Here is a 6,000-nt window from a genome sequence, read left to right as displayed (position 1 = left end):
TCCACCGAACCCTTTCTTCGGCGGCGAATCTTTGGCGAAACCTCCTTTCTTATCGTTTGATTTGTAGACATTTTATTGCTTTATTGATGCGTTCTTATCAAAAGCGCAGCGTTTTGTTTGATGGATTGTTCTCGTGGACTTGCCCACCTTGAGACCGCCGTTCCCTTGGGCATAAATCGTCAGCATTTTTATGCTGGTAGCTAGACCTCCATCACCTCGCACGCAATTCGCCTTGGGAAACTTTTTCCTTTGTCAAATTTCCAAATATTTTTCGATTTGATTGGCACTTACCACCAAGCGAAAGGGTGAACTCAACAGCAAAGCAAAACGATTCGTTTTGTTATGGGAAAATCGAGGGGGAAGTTTTGTTTGAGTTTGTTTTGGGAATTTGCCGAAACCAAATGAGACTTTATAGCCTAATGGAATGCAATTACAAAGAATTCATCAATTGTTGAGAAGGTAAGATAAACAGCTTACAATATAATGCAGCGATATCTTTGCCACCTAAGAATTCAAAAAACTTCACAATAATGTATTGTACGAAAAGCTTAAAGCCATTGAAAATATCTAAAATTAATATGCAGTACCAACTTTCCAACAACTGTTGTAAAATTTAATGTATTTCTAACAAGGATTTATATATTTACAAATATTTGTACATTATGCAGGCTCCTAAGCCTCACAATAAATTACTAATTCTCACCGAAGCAAGGCTCAAAACTTTTCGGGAAAAATATTAAATTTTACGAGCTTAATTTGTGTACGTGCTCGGCTTACTTGCAAAGCAGGATGAGATCCTCTCGATTGTCAATTATAGCGATTGAAAAGTGGCCAGCCACTTGAACAAACCAATTTTATTGATGGCCGTGCCGGAGAATTGAGCCTGGAACTAATCTCCTTAACAAGGCCAGCATTAGAGGGCTAAAGAGCGAGTCTCGTCTGCGTCTATTCATATTTCAAAAGAGCCAACTTCGCGCGGCTTTCTGGAAACCTTGCCCCGAATGGCGCCATTAAAGTTTACGATGCTGGAGGGCAGTAAAGTATGCAAAGCTATGCCCAGCTATTTTGTAATAAAGGGTATTCCGCAGACACTTGCCCAAATGTTCGCCACTTGTGTTTGGGTCCATTGTTTTGGGTCCTTCTTGGCTTCTGTGTAGTGGAAAACTGCATCGGCATCAACCATTCTTTGGGTCCCAATCCATAGATGCACTGGAAGTATTTAATAATCTTCGCATATAACTAATATATCTTTATCTATATAGTTTATAGTTCAATACTTGGATTGGATGTTACTTATAAGCTTTATTAAGACAATCATATGATTTTTTGTGTTTCAGATACATCAAAAATGCATAGTACTACATAATAATGGCTTTTGCATTTTGAGTAACATACATAAATAAAAATGCTAATATGCTGAGCTATCTATTATATATATGTGTTAAAATTAAGTAAAAGATTTTCTTCGCTGTGTACAAGTAGAAATCTATCTGAGCCGTGTCTTGCCGCAAAATGTGTTGGCATAAAATCAACAAAAGTCATCAAAAGATATGCGCGCCTCCACGCCTCCAGATGCAGTTTCATTCCCAGTCTCATTTTCAGTTTCAGTTGCTGTTGTGGCTGCAAAACTTTGCATATTAAATGTCATTCGGTAAAGTGGAATTAAGGAAGCGCAGCTCCAGGAAATGCTGAAGCCTGTCACAGCAAATTATGCTGAAGTGCGTCTGTCAGGATGCGATGCGGATCCTGTGGCTCCACATCCTTCGACTGGAGTAGAATTTTTGGCTCTGCCATTGAGCCATAAATGAAAACTAAACAAGATTTTTGGCCACGAGGAGAACATAGAACACAAGTTGCTGCAAATTTTATGAGCTAATTTTAATGAAGTTGTCGAAAGGCCAGAGGGAGGTGCAGAATAACCGTCGACTTGATGAATGTCGACACGATGCAGACAAGTTTATAAATTATGCCAGAGTTAAGATAACGTTGAGAACGTCATTAAATAATTCAATGTGTGCGAAGATAATCAGATTCGGTATATGCTTTTTGCACTGCTTATAACAAAAAAAAAAAAGAAAAATTCCTATTTTATATTTAAGATCAAAAGCGTTCTTCTGTTACTTTAAAGCAGATTCGTTGACCTTTATGCTTGAGTTCAACAGATCATCTGACCAACGTGGTTTTCAATTAACCTTCAATCAAACACCTGTATGGATATGCATTCCAGCCCTCTATGATCTTGTAACCTTTGTCACGGCCATTAGCAACCATTTGACCACACACTGGGATCCCGATCGAAGGATGCTCCTCTTAGGAATCCGTCATTAGCGGCCACTTTGCAACGCTGTGAAATCGTATCAAATATTTCCCAAAAGAAATACAGAATTTCATGCTCCATTAAATTATCATACGTTTCCCGTTTCCATTTCAGTAAGCAGCTGAATCAGAGAAGAAATCTAATTAAATTAAAATGAAATTGTTGGACTCAGAATGCGATCTCTACCCGAGAAGCTGCTACTCAAGCCCTTTGGCCCCCGCCTCTTTTTCGAACCGTGACTATTTCGATTTGAGTGTCAAATCAACATCATTATTCATTATCAAATACATTTCCCTCTTTCGATTTTTGGGGTTTTGCGGTTAGCGCAAACCGATGCCGAAATCACAGCTGGAACTATTTTTTTAGGGGGGTTATATTTAATTGAACTTTCCCCGATCGAGGGGGTTAATATGTTCTAACAAAGCAATCAATACGAAGGGCATAATTAAATAAAACTAATGATGCCAGTGACAGACAGCGCTGCCAAAGGGGCTAATGAATGGAAAGTAGAAAATAAATGGGTATGTTAGTGTTATTTATAAAGGCTTCAGTTGAGCGGCGATAAGTGGATACTATTTAAAGATCAACTGGAAAATTCGAATATTTTAGATTAGTACTAAAGAACGGAACCAAAAGTAAAGCATCAAAGGTTATAGGTTATATAGATGGGTAACCTGAAACAAAACAATTTCTCTGTATTTGTCATTACATACATACATATACATATTATATGTGCTTTTGTTTTGTGTTTTGGTCATGTTACTCTCATTTCTAAAGCAGATCCTTATTATCTAAATCGAAAACCAATGAAAGTGTTGCCCGCATCGTCATTTGATTACCAACTTCCAGCTCCACCTTTCTTCGACCCCCCGAAAATTTGGATCTGAACCAGACAGATTTTTATGTAGCGTAACTAAACGTAAATATATGAGTAGAGTGCCCTTCTCTCCCAGACAGACAGTGGAAAACGGGGAGGTGACTTTCACTGGAGTGCTGGCGGAATTAAAAAGAAATTAACACGCTTCCAGAATGTCTGTTTTCTTTTCTCCAAGTGGGTGGATGGAGTGTGTGAAGCCAAGTGAATTTTACAGACGCCCCTGGACTGGGCCTTTATCTAATTGAGTTTGTTCCTGTTTGCTTGGCTGGTGGCTGCCGTCTTAATTTTAATGCGCTCGTAAAAGCAGCGCAAAAATCGAGAACCATAAAACGTCCGACGAAACATTGAAATTAAAATAAACACATAAAGAGCAACGCCGTGTCCTCTGATGTGATGCGTTGTGATACGGCCAGATAACAAGTGTGTAGTACACATATGCATTCCTGATCCCGAGACCACCCCCACCAACCATTTGATCCGATCCGCCTTTCATTCGGGGAGTTAACTTTAACCCTGCGCCTATAAATCAAACGATGCGTGAAGTTCGTTTTATCCTGTGGAAGGAATCGAAACGGTGTTCCGTAATTTGCATGCAAGAAGGAAAAGTTGTTAAAAATGATTTTAATGGCCGTAGGCGTCACATTTTGTATGCTTGTAAAACTTTTACGAGTTATGCTTTCGTTTTTGTAATTTATTTTTAATTTTTAAATATGCCCTGCCCTTATTAACATTTCAATGGAAAGGAACGAAAGTTGTGTTCAATTCGTACATTTTGTTACTACTTTAAAATAATAATTATACCAAGAATAAACCCTTGTTTGAATTCATTTAATAATAAAGCCATTTTTATTAAAAATCTTTAAAAATCACGCATATGCTTGATTACTAACCGAAAAGTCAAATGTTAAAAACAAATAGAGCAGCAGAAATGTTCTCATTATGGCGCAGAAAACCACTAAAAACTAAATGTATTAGAAAACATATACTGTATGCATAACAAATTACATTAACTTTTCGTTTAGATTTGAGAGTGTTAAAAATCAAATTAGCAAAGCCAATTTAAAGTTCTAGTCTAGAAATTTCTCTAGACATTTTATTATCCTCATATAAGAATTAGATTCTGGTAAATAATTTTCTTTTAATTTGCTTCGAGTGGTTATAAGTCACCTCCTTTACCACCCATTGTTTCAATTTTTCATTTGCGATGGGCCCAAGCAATCCACATTAACAAGGCAAACAAAACTACTCAAGCGACAACAAAAATATGTCATTTAGAAAATTATGAAATATCAACAGGGGAAGTCCCGAAGAAACACTTAGCAGTAAATGGAAAATTATATGGTGTGTGTTTGGAGAGCTGAGGATGATGATGATTCCAGGGTAGGAAAACCAACAAACGGTAAAAAAAGGCAAATAAACATATGACAAGGCCATAAATTAGCCCGCATACTGGCATCAGGTGGAAACGCAATGATTGAAGGCCAAGAGTTTGGGTAAAAAACCCACTCACACCCGGAGCAAAGTGCGATGCGTCAGCTGGCCAAGAAACTAGCAACTAAAATGGGGAAGTTAGTGGGAGGATATGCAGGACATGGACGGGGAAATCGGTGATGGGGCTCAGCAGCTTAGGTGGCTTGTTGTCAGGCCATAAAACAAAGTGCTGTCTACAAATAATTTGACTTATTCGTGCAGAACAAATCGTACGTCATTTGTTGGGATACTTAAACTTTTCAGCTTGCGTGCATTTGCACTGCAAAAATCGGAACCAAGTTTCAATATTATACATTATATATAAACAAATTGAAATAGTCTCTGATCCAGAGTTTGATTATAACTTATTATAATAGTTATCCATATACCATATATACTTTTGGAGATTTAATTATGTGTCTATCTTGTTTATTAAATGTTTTACAAGGAATAAATCTGCTGGGACTATAGGAATGTTTTCCAAAGGACCTTTTCGAAAGTTTTCCTCTCTGTACCCCAACACCTCCTCCATCCAGTGTCTTCAACGATTGCGCAATTAATGTTTTTGCACAGCGGAAAATTATGTGCGTGACAGTCGCAGACAAGAAGACGTCGATGATATTGCCACCGGGTCTCGTCTCCTCCGATTATTTGGATAGAGCCATAAACGTTGGCTTCAATTTCCAATTGTGCGAATTCCGTAGCATTTTACGGCTCCACACATGAGCCCCAAATTCCCACTCCCCGTCAAATGGTTGCAGTTGACAGGCCAAGTTTTATGGAGCTTACAGGCTCGACGGAATATCCGCGATGATGGGTTCGCTTTTGGCAAAATGAAATCATAAATTTCGTAATTAATTTGCATATGCACTTGTACACGGTCCCCACGGATGTTTAATCATACCAAATTGGCATCATGGCTCAATTTTAATGGCCCACAAAGAGGGAATTCCGAATGGAAATTATATTCGTAGATTGCCTCTAAACTAATGAGCGGCATTGAACGCATTTCAAAGCATCATATAGGATCATTAAAACGGAGAAATAACTCAAATTTTGAACTGTCATTTTAATTGCTGTCTCTGGAATAGTTTTGGGTCTCTCGAAGGGTTGTGGTTTGGGCATTAAGAGTAATCCATTGAATTATTGAACATGGAGTTATTCAAATATATGCCTATAAAGACATTTGAAGATCCATAAAATGACGGCCAACCAAGACTTTAAAATAATCTACCTAGTTTTTTGCTAAATCATAACTGCCTGGGAAATCAATATAATTATTTATTTATTGAAAAAATGAAAACCTGTAAATCACTTTCATTTTACTCTTAAATTT

Source organism: Drosophila melanogaster, chromosome 3L, assembly GCF_000001215.4.
Source record: "Drosophila melanogaster chromosome 3L".
NCBI lineage: Eukaryota > Metazoa > Arthropoda > Insecta > Diptera > Drosophilidae > Drosophila > Drosophila melanogaster.
This window is presented reverse-complemented; position numbering follows the sequence as displayed.